General features: G+C 37.8%; 1 long non-coding RNA gene across 1 annotated transcript in view; it reads left to right on the forward strand.

Annotated features, from left to right (window-relative positions):
• Positions 1 to 5,386: 5,386 nt before the first annotated feature.
• The window catches only part of LOC139438033 (uncharacterized), a 37,045-nt gene continuing 25,883 nt past the window's right edge, over positions 5,387 to 16,548 (forward strand). Inside the window, exon 1 of the long non-coding RNA XR_011647899.1 lies at positions 5,387 to 5,699. This is a non-coding gene — a long non-coding RNA (uncharacterized lncRNA). The remainder of the gene's footprint in view (positions 5,700 to 16,548) is intronic.

Raw genomic sequence — 16,548 nt, forward strand, 5'->3', positions numbered from 1 at the left:
CTCCTGTTCCACCCTTCCCCGTTCTTGATTTCCATTTGTCTTTGATTTTACCCCTCAGGATCAGATACTTACAACTCTCTTAATTGTTTCCTGAAATTTATCTATGTATTTTGAAATACATGCCTTTATGATTATTCCAGAGGTTTAAATTTTAGACTTTGAGAAATATCTTCTACAACGGAAGAAAAAAATTTAGAACTCATTAAATTTTCCCCCAATGTACACATTTCCCCTTCCCCTGGAGTTAGAGAACCATTTGACTAAATCACTATTCAGTATTTACATTAAAACATGGACATTGTTCATAGTCATTTAATATTCTATATAATATTTCCTTTCTAATACAACTTTTTATTTTTCCTGGAGTCAATAATTGCCTATTTTTTCCCACTGCCTAGGATTTTTAGTAGCTGATCCCAAACCTTCAAACAGAACTATAAAACCTGAGTTAGTATAGCCAAAACCATTATTTCATTTTTGTGTGTCAACATCCCTTTTGGAATCATTTATAGTCCTACTTCTGTCTTTCATCTTGAACTTTTCATTGTTTCCATCTTGGAAAGTCCTTTCACCTCTTTCCTAAGTTGGTTCTCTTGTTTCCTGAACCCTGAGACTTCCTTTTTCTTGCTTTACTTCCTCATTGCTGAAACATATATATGAGTAGCTTTCGATTGCATGGGAAGAAAATTTTTTGCACCCATGGAGGTCTGAAAACGACTTTATTCTATCCTCATTTGACAGTTTGGTTGGGAATAGAATTCTAAGCTGGAAATAATTTTCCCTCAGCATTTCGATGGCTTTGCTCCATTGTTTTTTAGCTTCTAAGATTATTGTTAACATATCTGCCATTCTAATTCTTAAATCTTTGTATGTCATCTGCAATATTTGTTTTCCTCTTTAGGGTTCTATCTTCATACTTAAAGATCTGAAATTTCACAGTGGGCTGGCTTGGTGTGGATCTGTTTTCATTCAATGTGGTGGTCACTTATGCTCTTTCAGTCTGGAAACTTGTGTCCTTTAATTTAAGAGAAATGTTATTTTTCTGTGATTATTTCCTTTCTCCAGTTTTTTTAATTTTTAATTTTGCTTTTTTCATTTTGGAACTTCTGTTATTCAGATACTGACTGTCTTGGATTGATAATCTTATCTTTTCTTTCCTCTTCCATTTCTTCTTTTTATATTATTTTCTGTGAGATTTCCTCAATTCATCTTCCAACTCTTCTATGGAGTTCAAAAACATTCTACTATCATATTTTTAATGCTTATAGTACTTATGATCCTTGACTTTTTTAATATAAAAAGAGAATTCATTTTTGTATCATGGAAACTGAGACAATTTTTTTTTTCTGAAACTTTTTTTCTTCCTTCAGCCTTGTTTCTGTTATTTTTTTTTCTGAGTTCCTTTGTTGACTTGTTTCTCTACTCTATGTTGGAGGCATTCCATAAATGTCTGATAATCCTGTCTGCCACTTAAAAACTGTTTGGAATCTGTGTGCATGGGCAAAGATTGCTGACTCATTAGAGTTAGGATGAATAGGACCCCAAAATATAAATGTGTCTTTTCTCTCAGACTGATCAATGTCTCTAGAAAAGAATCTCCATTATCTTCTTAGGAGATATAGGCCTGACTATATATACGTATCTTTTTTTCCCCCACCTCCAATTAGGTCTTTTATGTTAGAAAAATAAAGTTTTCTAAAATTTGTGTTCCTATAACAATATATCTAAGACATTTTATGGTCTGTCTTTATAGGAATCTATAAAGCGGCTACCTTGAATTTCATATCATAAATGAATCATAATTTATTTAAATGGTTTACTAATTGATGGGCATTTGGGTTGTTTTTCTATAACAACATAGCAATTGTGTATTTATCTTTCTGTACTTATGCAAGAATATCTGTAAGATATCTTACATAAAAGATCAAGCATATTTTAAATTTTGATAAACATTACCAAATTTCTCTCCAAAAAGATTGTACTAATTCACACTATTTTACCAGTGGTGTATAAGTGTGCCTACTTACCTATATTCTTTTTTTTTTTTTTTTTTTGAGGTATCAATGACCAAGAATTGAACCTGAGACCTCATATATGGGAAGCCAGTGATCAACCACTGAGCCATATCAGCTTCCCTGAGTTGGTTTTTTCATTTGTTTTGCTTGTTGTTTGTTTTGTTTCCTCAGGAGGCCCCGGGAACTTCGACCTGGGACCTCCCATGTGGAAAGCAGACACTCAACCACTTGAACCACATCCGATCCCTGTATCTTGACACTTCTGAGTACTGTCAAACTTTTTCAGCTTTGCAATTTTGATAGATTTCAAAAAGTATATCTAATTTTAGTTATAACATGTTTCTTTAATTATTAGTGAAGTTGAACAACTTTTACTATTTTTATTATCCATTTGCATTTACTTTTATCTATGTTTTTCTATTTTTTTAATTGCTGGAATTTTTAAAAAAATATTTTTTTAAAGAAGTTGTGAGCTTACAAAACAATCACACACATGTACAGAAATCCCATACAAAAACCCTTCACCAACACACCATGCCATTGTGGAACATTTGTTACAGATTATGAGATGACATCATCAGACCATTACCACTAACCGTAGTCCAAAGAGCACATCTGGCGTATCTCTTCCCTACTCCCCCCACCACCACCATTACACAGTATGTCTTTGGCATTGATGCAAGAATATTATAGTAGTGCTGTTAACAATACTCCATAAGTTACATTAATTGTATTTTTCCCATGCTTCTCTATATTCCTATCACCCTGCAGTAGATACATACACCCATTCTAGTTCATCAAAGGACATTCTTGTACTATTAACCGCAATTCTCACCCACCTCTGAGTTCACTGTGTTATTCAGTCTCTAGATTAGTCACTAGCTTTCTTTCAATTGACATTTACATCCCTAGATATCCTTTTCAGCCACAATCCCATTTATAAACCAGCAGCTACTCACTATGTGTGTTAACACCAACTCTATCCATTTTCACATGTCATTTGCATTTTTTAGTTTTAATTTTAATTTTTTGAGGTACTGGAGCCAGGGATTGAACCCAGGACCTCAGACGTGGGAAGCTGGTGCTCAACCACTGAGACACATCGGCTGCCCTGAGTGGATTTTTTCATTTGTTTGCTTGTTGGGATTTTTTTGTTTTTGGGAGGCACCAGGAACCACACCTAGGACCTCCCATGTGGGAAGTTGGCACTCAACTGCTTGAGCCACATCTGCTCCCAGCGTTTATTTTAATACACGCCTTTTTTGGAATTCTTTGCCCATTTTTCAATTGGGTTAGTCTTTTTTTATTGATTTCTTCAAATTTTTTGTACATTAATGAAATTAGCCCTCTGTCATCATTTACTCTGGAAATATTTCCCCCAGTTTGACATCTTTTTTTATCTTTCTTTTTAGTTTCATTTTTTTCCTAATGGAGATTTTAAATTCCCAATTTTTTTACTTTATGGCTTCTAGGTTTTGTTTGACACATAGAAAGTCCTCCTTTAATTCAAGATGATAAAAAAATATTCGCTCTGCTTTCATTAAGTTTTCATGATGTCATTTTATTATATTGAGACACATAATTTATTTAAACAATCCTCAATTATTGGACCTTCATGTCATTCCCAGTATCCTGACAGCTTTGTCCTCTTGTTTTGTTCTGGACTCTCTAAGAAACTGAAGAACAATGGGTGAATGTCTTCTGTCTAAAACCTCTTCATAAATATGTAAGAGTTTTTCTTCCATGTGTTTAATAATCACACTACCTTAAGCATTTTCATTTACTTTTTTTGGTTCTGAACCCTCCCTGCTTTATCACATGTGCCTTAGAATGCCAGTGCCCAAACTTGGCATGATACTTTAAGGGTGTGGTGAATTCTAAGTTTAGCAGAGGGATACTTTCCTAGCTCTTGGATGGCATAGTCCTATTAATATAATTCACTATGACAGTTAGCTTTATAAAACCAGTCATACTGTACTGCTGACTTACATTCAGCTGGTGGTCTCAGGCTATCAAATTAATAAAACTAGCAGTAATGTCTAATATGTTAGATAACAGGAAAAAAATTTAGGTTCAAAAATTCCTCAGATTTTGGAACACTGGACCAGAAGATGAAACTTAGGAAGAAATAAAAGTTTTGCACTTATAAAAAAAAACACTATGCAAGTACAGGATAGGGATGATTTCACTTAACACTGAGAAATAAGGCATTATCGTTGACTGTAAATTTAACATGAGCAACAATATGAAATGCTGCCAACAAATTTAATACATTTTTGACAGGAAAAAAATTAATGTCTGACTGTCCACAGCCTCTCTCCTCTCTTCCTCAGGCAAAAAACTTCTTTCTTGACAAGGGTAGTTCCTTGGCCTTGTTAAAGGATTGGTAAATTGAGTAAGAGAGGAAAAAGTGTGATTGATCTACTGGAAAAGGTGGAGAGCTGCACAAGGAAGAGATCCTAAAGATGAGAGGGGAAACTGAGAAAGGCAAGAGCTAATAAGTTCTGGCTGAGACAAAGAGAGTTCGGGAAGTTTTTATAAGAGAGAAAATAGAGAAAGAAATTGGGATTAGCTGCTCTATTGTGGTAAGTGAGGCTTTTTAGAGGAGAAGAGAGATTTTTAAAGATGTGTTGCCATGTGTTATGAATATAGCGTCGCTTTGTGTGTGTTCTAAAAGACTTAGTAAAATTTAAAAATTGCTTTCCAATTATTTTTGGATGTCTGACATATGTGTCTTTAGATGGAATTTTGAGCTGAGAAGCAGCCGCAGGATGTCTCAGCTGTATCCAGGTTACAAAATCTTACACTATATCAACAGAAATAAGATGTTCATCACAAGAAAGATGACAATCACAGCATTGGTCAGACCACATCTGTATTATAAATTCAACCCAGGGTGCCACATTTTTACAAGGCTGTTGATAAATTCAAACTTTATTCTCGTTTTTGAGAACTCCTGGCATGTTATTGCTGATCTTATTATCTGCACACAACCAGAATAGTCTCAACTTCTTCATAAAATTATTTTTTAAAGTATGAAACTAACCTGGCAGATATTGAAGCACAATATTTCTATTCCACTCAAATGCGTTTAGAATCTGTTAGTTTGATAGGTATGTCCAAAATGGTGTCATATAAATTGGTCATTTGGAGATGATATATATATATACACACACACACATATATATATACACACATACATAATGAGAAACAATTTCCTTTTCTGCAAAATGAGACAACTGGATCAAATGATCTCTAAGGTCCCCTTCAGTTTTAATTCTGGTTCAAGAACAATAAAAGTATCATGTGTTGCTGTTTCAGTTTGTTAAAGCTGCCAAAAACAATATAGCAGAAATGGGTTGGCTTTTACAATGAGGATTTATTAACTTGCAAGCATACGGTTTTGAGTCTGAGAAAATGTCCGAATCAGGTGATACTTTCTTCCCAAAGACCAGCTGCTGCCAGTCCTGGACTCCTCATTCACAAGGCAAGGTGCATGGCAGCGTCTGCTGGTCTCTCCTTCCCTTGCAGGTTTTGTTGCTTTCACTTCTTGCTCCCATGATTTTTTCTCCCTTTCTCTCTGTGTTCATCCCATTTATTAAGGATTCCTGGAAGAGGATTCAGACCCTCCCTGAACCACGCCTTGACTGAAGTAACCTAATGAAAAAGTCCTTCTTACAACAGGTTTGTACCCACAGGAATGTATTTGCTTTAAGAACATGATTTTCTGAGGTCTGTTCAGCTTCAAACCACAATCGCTTCAAATCACAGTTGCTAAATATAATCAATAATATTGGGTATGTATTATAAATAATAGGTCTGCAGGAAAGGCAGAGATCAAATTAGGAATTGTGGAAGGTTTTCCTTAAAGTTCGAATGGACAATTTAAAATATCTTAGAGGAAAGTGCTTTAGGTTTGATCACTAATCTACAATTAGACCTGTAGAACCATAATAGCTTATATTGATAGCAAGTCAGATTCCCAGTGTCATGTTGTTTCTATAGCCAGTATTTTCTTTTATGGTTATGTATGCTTCAAAAGTGACCCAGGAGAACTGACCATGTATACCAGTGCCATGCAGCACATTTCACATCTCTGAACAGCTGCAAGGAGAAATACGCTCTATTTCCTATTCCTTTACTTATATTTTATTTTATGGTTTGCTGCAGAAATAGGAACATTTGATCAGCATTAGGTGATTGTTGATGTATTTAGGTAGAGAAGAATAGTAATAGTAAATTTCTGCAATGCATAGATAAATATCTGAGTTTGACAGTGTTTTACAAATTATATTTATTCATATTCCTAAGCTCATGTGGAAACCTATTCATAAACTTTTCAACAAGCCAGGATTACGTGGTAGATCTGCCAATCCCTAAAATTAGTTTTTTAAAATAACTTGTACAAGTCAGAAAATACGGCTCATCTCTTTGCAGGTTGTAGACAGGCTAATATTTTACTTTTCTTGAAAAAAAAGATAAGGACCAACTATTTGGTAAAAGTTGTGAAAAGACAGCAGTAATGCTTATAGGTTGCTTTCTGCAGTGACTTACTACACTTGGAAAGACTTGCATACACTACTGAGGCTCCTTTCTGACATCAAGTTAAAATCACTTTCACATGAATATTTCTTAAATGAAATACTTTCTGAGGGAGGAAAAGAGCCATATTGGATTTTATCTGGTTATTAGTTTAAAAAGTACCTAGTACCAAGAAAGTGAATATTGTGCACAACGTTATTAACATATTCTATTTCCAAAAATGACGTTGTTACTCATGAAAACAGACGTTGGTCTAGATAAAGTTAAATACCTTCACGGGTCTCAAACATACGTACAAGAAATTATCAGAATTAATTACAGTTCAAGCAAGGACTTGACTGCTCTCACAATGTCAAGGGAGTGTTTCAGTGTAAGAACCACTACAAAACTAATGGTTTAAAATAGGGATTGACAAATTTTTTCTATAAAGGTATTTTACAAATTGCAGGTATTTTAGACTTTGCAGACCTTACAACTTCTGCTACAGCTACTCAACTCTGCTGTTTTAATTCAAAAGCTGTCATGGAAATTATGTAAACAACTGGGTGTGGCTATGTTCTGATAAAAATTTATTTACAAAAGGAGGCAGCTGGCCAGATTTGGCCCACAGCCTGCCTATTGATTCCTGGTTTTAAATCACATTGATTTATTATGGTACACAGTTCTGAAGGTTGATGTTCTGGGCGGGGCTCTCAGTGGGAACGATTTGTCTCTGCTTTCCATGGTTGGATGGGTTTACTCAGGTGTTTGCAGACAGTTGGCAAGCTGGCTGGTTCTGGCTAGTCCTCAATGGTCTCACTCACATGCCTGGGGGATACCTTGGCTCATTCTTCATCACACTAAAAATCACAAGTTTTAGCATCCATTGGTGTTTTCTGGCTGAATTAAGTTTTTTATATTTCTGTGGTTTATTCATAATATCCAAAAATTGGAGGCAATGAATATGACCTTCAATAGTGCATGGATAAACAATCTGTGGTACATCCATATAATGGAGTGTTATTCAGCAATCAGAAGAAATGAGCTATCAAGCCATGAAAAAACATGAAGAAACTTTAAGTGTATATTGTGAAGCAGAAGAAGCTAGTCTAGAAAAGCCTACATACTGTCTAATTCCCACTATAGGACATTCTGGAAAAGACAAGACAATAAAATTGGTAAAAAGTTCAGTGACTTTTCAGGTTTTCAGGTAGAGAGATGGAATGATGAGTTGGTGGAGCACTGGCATTTTTAGGTGAGTAAATCTATTTTCTTTTTCATTTAAAACAATTATTGAAGACGGCGGACTTGGCCCAGTGGTTAGGGTGTCCGTCTACCACATGGGAGGTCCAAGGTTCAAACCCCGGGCCTCCTTGACCCGTGTGGAGCTGGCCCATGTGCAGTGCTGATGCGCGCAAGGAGTGCCCTGCCACGCAGGAGTGTCCCCGCGTAGGGGAGCCCCACGCGCAAGGAGTGCACCCCATAAGGAGAACCGCCCAGTGCGAAAGAAAGTGCAGCCTGCCCAGGAATGGTGCCGCACACACAGAGAGCTGACACAAGATGACGGACGCAACAAAAAGAAACACAGATTCCCGTGTCGCTGACAACAACAGAAGCAGTCAAAGACGATGCAGCAAATAGACACAGAGAACAGACAACCAGGGTGGGGGGTGGGAGGGGAGAGAAATAAATAAATAAATAGATCTTTTTAAAAAAAATTTATTGAAGTATATAATTCATACATGAACATACATAAACAACAGATGTGTGGTAAAAGTTGTGAATTTACAAAACAAACATGTATAACATCACGCAGGGCTCTTATACATCACCCCATCACAATGAATTAATTTTTATATGATGGCTGTCTTGTGGTGATTTTCTAATTCCATCATTCCTTCTACATTGATTAGTTGTAAGAAAATTATTTCTTCTCTCCCCATTTATTATTTTATTTATTGTTATCAGTGTGAATTCCTATTTTATTCAGTTTTATAACCCATATTATTGTTATTTTTGTTTTTTTTTTTAAAGAAGCTTTAGATTATATAAATGTTACATAAAATATATAGGAGATTCCCATATACTAAATCCTTTCCCACACACACACTTTTCCCCATTAACAACATCTTTCATTAATGTGGTACATTTGTTACAACTGATGAGCACATATTGAAGCATTGCTACTAACTGTTACATTATGGTTTACAAGTTGCACCACACAATTTTATCAGTTTTGATAAAATGTATAATGGCCTGTATCTGCCATTGCAATGTTTTGGGGTTTTTTTTGTTTTTAATTTTTTTAATGCCATTGCAATGTTATGTAGAATAATTCCAATGTCCCCAAAATGCACATGTTACACCTCTTCTTCCCTCTCCCTCCTCTCAGAACCTCTGGTGACCACTGCCTTTATATCAATGTTACAAATTCTTCCATTACTAGAGTGTTAATAAGGTCGCTTTAGACCATAGTTGCCTTCCCTCCTTATGTTTGTTCATTCCTCAATGTTGAGGATTTGGAGATAGTGATATCCAATCTGTTTTCATTTGAAAGGGGGCTTAGATCCCGCAGGGCAGAGGGGTGGAACTGTCTTGCTTGCAGTTGTGGTTACTCTCTGTTTGGGGGGATGGGCTTGTTCATCATCATCCTTTTGTTAGTTGTCCTTGGTGAGTCCAGTGATTTGGAGGATAGGTGTTTGCTGCAACTTTGCTAAGATTCAGGGCTCAACCAGCGTATGAACAGCTGGAAGATTTAAGTCTCTGGGACACATATTTAACAGGTATTGTGCTAATTATAGGTTCAAATAAAAGTAGCACAAGAACCATATCTAGGAAAATTATAAATGAGCCCAACTCTGATACACTGGGGGGATAAGTTACCATATATTCCAAGGTAAGGATCACTGACAGGGTGCTGAATTCCTGGGGTTGTCTTCCCTGCCTATGGTGTCCAGATGTTTTGAGCTCTCAGAAGCACCCCTGCTTGAGGCACAGTTTACTGTGGCAGTCAATGAGTTCCTCTAAGATGTGCGTAAGCGTAACCTCTGAAATGACCTCCCAACTTACTTTGTAATCTCTTAGCCATAAAAACTCATTTGTATTAAAATTTCCCCCTTCAGGTCAAGGTATTTTTCCAAATACATCACTAGTTTGTGCTTGGTAGTAATCCCCTGGTGCCAGGGTGCTCATCCCCGGGAGTCATGTCCCACCCTGAGGGTAGTGAGTTTATATGCTGAGTTTGGTTTAGGAAGAGGCCACATTACAGCAACAAGGAAGCTTTCATGAGGTAACTCTTAGGCTATATATATGACTAGAATAAGTTTCAGTTTCACAAGAACAAGGCTCATAAGTACAAGCATCAATAGCAAGGGCCTGGCATATTGGTCTGTCCTCCTTTGCTAGGCACTGCTTACATACTCTAAGAATTCTTGCGCTCTATGAAAGAATGTAGCAGAACTCCCCAGGATGGAAATTCAATATTCTTTAGATTATTGTGTGGGTCTCCATCCACTGAGACAACACCCCATGACCACTTCAACAAATTCATATTTCATAAAGGTATGCCCCAGATATACCACTCCCCACACATCCCTCCACCACTGACCAGTGATCCTCCCCACCACAGTTGCAACTTTTCTGCAATCCAAAACCTCCCCAAAATTAAAGCCAAAAATAAATTAATAAAAAATATATATATATAAAAAATACATGTTTTTTAAAATTTTTGCATTGTCTTTCATTACTGTAAGATCTGTTATCTTTTATGTACAGTGATGATTTCTTCCATATGTTCCCCCAGTGTCTTATTTTTTTTCATTTTATTTTCAAAGAAGATTTAGGTAACAAAAAGTCACATAGAAAATATAGAGGATTCTCATATACCCCACCCCCTCCCTCTCTCACATTTACCCCTATTAATAACATCTAACATGAATATGGTACATTTGTTACAATTGATGAACAAATATTGAAGTATTGCCACTAACCATGGTCAATGGTTTACATTATGGTTCACATTCTGTAGCACACACTTTTATAAGTTCTAACAAAATGCACAATGGCCTGTATCCATCATTGCAAGATCTTGCAGAACAATTCCAATATCCTCAATATGCCCCCATGCTCCATTTATTCTTTCCTCCTGCTCCCCTTGGAACCCATGGTAACCACTAGGTTGCAATTTCTGAAGAATAAGGTTTATAGTTGCATGCATTAATGTTGAGGGCTGGACTTATTGACCCATCTTCTTTTGTTAGGCACTGCCTATGTTCTCAAGAGACTCTTGACCCTCTATTTGAGAACCTAACATGACTCCCCAGGAGGGGAGTTTAATATTTTCTCGTTTATTGTGTGGGTCTCCACCAACTGAGATAACATCCTATGACAAGATGAACACTTTCATATTCCATAGAAGCATTCTCTAGGTGCACCCTTTCCCACATATCACCTGACCCCTGACACCCTATGCCAATACCCCTCCTCTGCTGTATTTGCCAAAAGAACATTCCCACCATTATACCTTAACTACAAACCTAAGAGTCCCCAGAGTACACCTTTTCCTTCCTCCAGCCCTCCCCACCAGTTACATAGATAGTCCAACCCAACCCCCCCACCCTGCTCACCCTCACACTCCGGCACCATCAATCCCACTCACACTGCATCACCCCTATCACCTCCATCCACTGCCAAACCACCCCGTTTCACCTTATCATAGGTTTTGCCCATATTGAGCATCAGCTTATCACACTCTACTCCCCTTCTGTCTCCTAATAACCTATCTTCCAGAATCTAGCTCTGTGAATCTGCTCAATTTGCTTAGGTCATATCAGTGAGGTCATGTAGTATTTATCCTTTAGTGACTGACTTGCTTTACTCAACATAAGGTTTTCATGATTCATCCTTGTTGTCCCATGCATCAATACTTCATTCCTTCATTCTGTTAATGTGGCAATATTGACTAATTTTCTTTTGTTGAACCATCTTTGCATACCATGGATGAATCCCAATTGATCATGGTGTATAATTTGTTTGATGTGTTGTTGAATACAATTAGCAAGTATTTTGTTGAGGATTTTAGCATCCAGGTTCATTACAGAGATTGGTCTATAGTTTTCTTTTCTTGTGGCATCTTTATGTGCCTATGGTATTACAGTGATGTTGGCATCATATAATGAGTTAGGCAATGTTCCCCCCACTTCTATTTTTTTTGAAAAGTTTAAGCAGAATTGGTGTTAGTTCTTTCTAGAATGATTAGTAGAATTCACCTACGAAGTCATTTGGTCCTTGACTCTTCTTAGTTGGGAGGGTTTTGATGAAAATTCACAGCCATTACTTGTGATTGGTCTGTTGAGTTCATCAGTTTCTTCTTTTGTTAATATAGGCTGTTTGTGTGTTTCTAGAAATTTGTCCATTTCATCTAAGTTATCCATCTTGTTGGCATACAGTTTTCCAAAGTTTCCTCTTTTTTTTATTTTTAAAGAAGTGTTAGATTACATAAATTTTGCATCAAAAATATAGGGAATTCCCATTTGCCGCACCCCTCCCCCTCCCACACTTTCCCACATTAACATCTTTCATCAGTATGATGAACACATATTGAAGCATTGTTAGTAACCGTGGACTATAGTTTTACATTATAGTTTATACTCTGCCCCAAGAGTGGGCATCACCATCTCAAAATTACCCTCTTATAATACTTTTTATTTCTGTGGAGTCAGTAGTGATATCTCCTCCCTCATTTTTTATTTTATGTGTTTGCACTTTCTCTCTTTTTCTTTGTTAGTCAAGCTAAAGGTTTGTCAATTTTATTAATCTTCTCAAAGAACCAGCTTTTGGTTTTGATAAACTTTTCTAGTGTTTTTTATTCTCAATTTCATTTAACTCTGCTCCATTCTTTGTTATTTCCTTCTTTCTGCTTGCTTTGGGATTAGTTGTTCTTTTTCTAGTTCCTTCAGGTATGCAGTTAGGCCTTTGACTTTAGCTCTTTCTCTTTTTTTTTTTTTCAGTATAGGCATTTATGGCTATTAATTTCCCTCTCAGCACTGCTTTTGCTACATTCCATAGATTTTGACATGTTGTGTTCTCATTTTCCTTCATTTCAAGGTAGTTACTGATTTCTTTTGCAATTCCCTCCTTGACCCACTGAATGTCTAAGAGTGTTGTATTAATCAGCCAAAAGGGTGCTGATCCAAAATGCCAGAAATTGGTTAGATTTATAAAGGCTTTTTATTTGGGGTAGGAGTTTATAGACACCAGACCATAAAGCATAAGTTACTTCCCTTAAGAAGACTATTTCCACATGTTGGAACAAGATGGCTGCTGATGTCAGACAGGGTTCTGGCTTCCTGGGTTCCTCTCTTCCCAGGTCTTCTTCTCTCTGGGCTTAGGGCTTCTCACTTCCCAGGGCTTGCTTCTTTCCAGGCTCAGGGTTCCTCTCTTTCCGGAGCTCCAGCTTCGGCATCAAACTCCAACATCAAAACTCCAACATTAAGAACCCTAACTCTGTCCTTGGCCATGCCTTTTATCTGTGAGTCCCTACCCATGAAAGGTTGGGGACTCAACACCCTACTGGCACAAGAGGTTTACCTAATTACTTAATCAAGTAAACCTATGAATCCAATATAATCTAATATGCCCAGAGGAGAAGATAAGTTTACAAACATAATCCAATATTTTTTTTGGAATTCATCAATAATATCAAACTGCTACCCACCTTAACTATGTCAAGGTCTTGATGGGCTTATTCAGATGGTTAGCTTTTCTTTCTACTCTAGGGTTTTATTTTGTTTTGTTTTGTGTTAAGTTTCCTCTTTGATGCATGGTCCACTTATTCTATATCCTTGTAGTTGTCTATGTTCCCTCTGAAAAAATTTTAAGTCTACAAAAAGGAGAGAGAGAAGAGAAAAAGAAAAATATTAATTTTTTAAGAGATAGCAAAAGAACCAAAAACATAGCCAGAAAAAAATCAGTAATAAAAGTGAAAAATAAAAAATACAAAGGAAAAAGAATTTAAAATGTAGAGTGAAAAATGAAACAATGAAAAATAGAATAAAATAAAAGACTAGAAAGATGAGAAGAGAAGAAGAAGAAGAAGAAAATGAAGACCAAACAAGAGAAGGTAGAGTGCAAGAAAAGCCATGGAAGAGGGTAAAATGAAAGAACGAAAAGGAGAAAAAACAAGGAAACAATGAAAACAAGAATCGTAAAACAACCCTGGTAAAACAGGTTTCCCTCTTATGCCCCTAGGATATGTCTCAGGTTTCCAATGCTCATCAATCAATCACTCTACAGCCTACCCTCTATAGGTAAGTTACCCAGTTTTAGAGAATATAATAAAGAATAAAAAATAAAATAAAAATTAATTAAAAAATATAAAATAACCTAAAATTTAAAAATCTTAGTCTATAAGTTCCCTGTCACAAGATGCCTGCTGGGTGCCTGACAAACCACTGGATCACTCTCTGGATCCTTTCTTTTAGGAGGTGCCAAGAATAGAACCAGGAACCTAGTATATGTGAGGCAGTCATTCCTCCACTGAACTACACCCACTCCGCAGGGTAGGCAGGCTTCTGAGAGCCTATCTGGCTCTTCCCATCCTCTTTTCCTCAGGCAATTTGGGTTTCTAACCTTTTGCCGGCTATCCCTCTTGTCTTCCTACTCTCCCAGGCTTGTTAGTTACCTGTCAGCCTACCCTCTAGTGCCCTAGTTCCTCTCTTTCCCAGGGTCGTTGGGTGTGACAGCTTGCCTGATCAGATCCCACCTCCCCTCTTCCTGGGGCCACTTCAGTGCTGCTTAGGGTCTTTTTTGAGATTCATAGGGGGCTCAGCTGACCAAACTCACTGAAGAGAAGCTACTTTCCACCCTCCACCAGACCCCATTTCCTCCCAGGGAAAAGGACTTTCTTTTCCCACTCAGTTGGCTGCAGTGAGCCAGAGGTTTTATCGAAGCTATTCGCCTTGAAGGTGGGATATATGTGCCATTCCCAGCCACAGGGGCAAGTAACTCATGGTTTTCATTTGGCCTCTTTGTCTCTCCATCCCTTTCCCTCCTGGATGATGTGCAGCACTCTACTAGTCTGCAGATCCCCAAAGCAGATCCTTCATATCTATTATTTATATTCATGACCAAATTCTCCTAGTTAGCCAATGAAAGTCTCTGCAAGCTGACTTTTCTGTTTTAACATTATTCTCACTCTTTGAACACTTCCTTACTTCCTGACACAACAAGATGTTCCAGGCTTATCTTGTATTTTCCTTGAGCCAATGCTGAAATCAGCTTTTGTTCTAAGATGCCTTGGCTTCTTTTAATGAAGAATGGCATTTACAAACCAAGATCCAGATGCTTGGTGTGCTCATTGCTCTTGGGATGCTGTTGTTTCCAGGCCCTCACAGGCGACAGAGCTACAGAAGGTATCGATGTACATACATCAATATGTGTGTGTTTGCATGCGGCTGGGGCGGCTTGCACCCCGATGCTGATGGGGGGGTTTGGAGGGGTCAGACTAGACTGCAGTGGCGTCTGATGCTACGGCAGACAGCATCAGAGGGGCTCTCAGGCGTGGAGGACGCACGGCGAGGGGAGGAAGAATGCCGCGGAGACCAGGTCTGTGCGCAAGTCCGTTTTATTAAGGAAGTGCAGTGGGTTATATAGAGAATGAGGAGGGCGGGGTAGAGCAGGAGGAGTGAGGGCTACGGGGCGGCTGGGGATCGGCAGAAGCTTGTGGGCGGTCTTGTGGTCTTGTGCCGTTAGCTGTTACTAGGGAAGTGGGCAGATTTCAGGTTATGGTACAACATTTGCATACATTTACAACTGTATTTATTTTTCTGTCTATATACATTGAATTCTATACTGCCAATAAAAAAACACAGCATTCACTATACTTTTCTCACTTTTCACATTTGTAAATGCCTTCTTCAACAATCTCTCTACAGATAATTACTTTGTTGTTGCTGCTGCTACCTTCCATGTGAATACCTTCCTCACCCCGTTTATGCTCTGAGACCTTGTGCCTGGCGGCCTCCCCACCTCCCCACATAGAGGCCCTCCTCATGCTTTTCGGGTTCCAACCCTGCATTCCAGGCCACCACCATCACTGACCACCACTGCACTCCCACTACAGCCACCACCAACTGGTGGACTAAATTCTGAAGGAAGGAAAATGAATGCTTTTTTTTTGCTTTTTGCTTTCCATTATATGGATCTGTAATATATATTTGCTTAACAAAACAATACCAGGCTTTAAAACAGTTTTGTGCACCAAACCTTACAAATAACCAAGAATTACCAGAACACATGCATTATCAATGAGGTAGTTGTTACATTATCTACATCATTCTTTTATAACAGTTCTGTTCCTTGCATGCTTATGATATTTAGGCTCCAAGATAAATGATCTTCTACTGTAAGTATTTTCATATTTTTTAATCTCTTGTGCTTGATGTTAATCGACAGTTTCTGCCATGCTCACAAGCCTCCCAGAAAAAGCAACCTATCAGACTCTGTTTAATATCACATAACTACAATCCTTACCAGAGCCAAAGCTGATTAGACAGTGCCTGGAAGACTACAAACCTATAATTTGAACATAATAAGGTTCTCCCTATTACAATGATATTGGTTCTCTGCCTATATATTCTCCCACACTCCGTGATCCAGTTTATGCTGACAGCACCCAGATATAAGCTCTTGCAACTTTCCCCCAGAGGGCTTTCTTGAACACAGGACAGGTTGGGTATGCATATAAGTTAAGGACTCTGGGATAAGCTCCCAGCCAATGACAAATGAGAGTTGGAGGACAAATGCTCAACTTCCTTGCCCCTTTACTCACAACTCTGAGGAATATTCTATACTCTTTCCTAGAGTTCCCCAGTGGGCCTGAAATCTAGTTGCCCATAATAGTTACTTTCCCACTAATTAATCCTTTATTGGCTTCCTTTCCTTCCTAGTCTTACTTCCCTGAGGATTTCTGGCAAAATTCTTCCTCCAGTCTACAGCTGCAACAATGAAACTG

This window comes from Dasypus novemcinctus, chromosome 3 (genome assembly GCF_030445035.2).
Source record: "Dasypus novemcinctus isolate mDasNov1 chromosome 3, mDasNov1.1.hap2, whole genome shotgun sequence".
In the NCBI taxonomy this organism is placed as follows: Eukaryota; Metazoa; Chordata; class Mammalia; order Cingulata; family Dasypodidae; genus Dasypus; species Dasypus novemcinctus.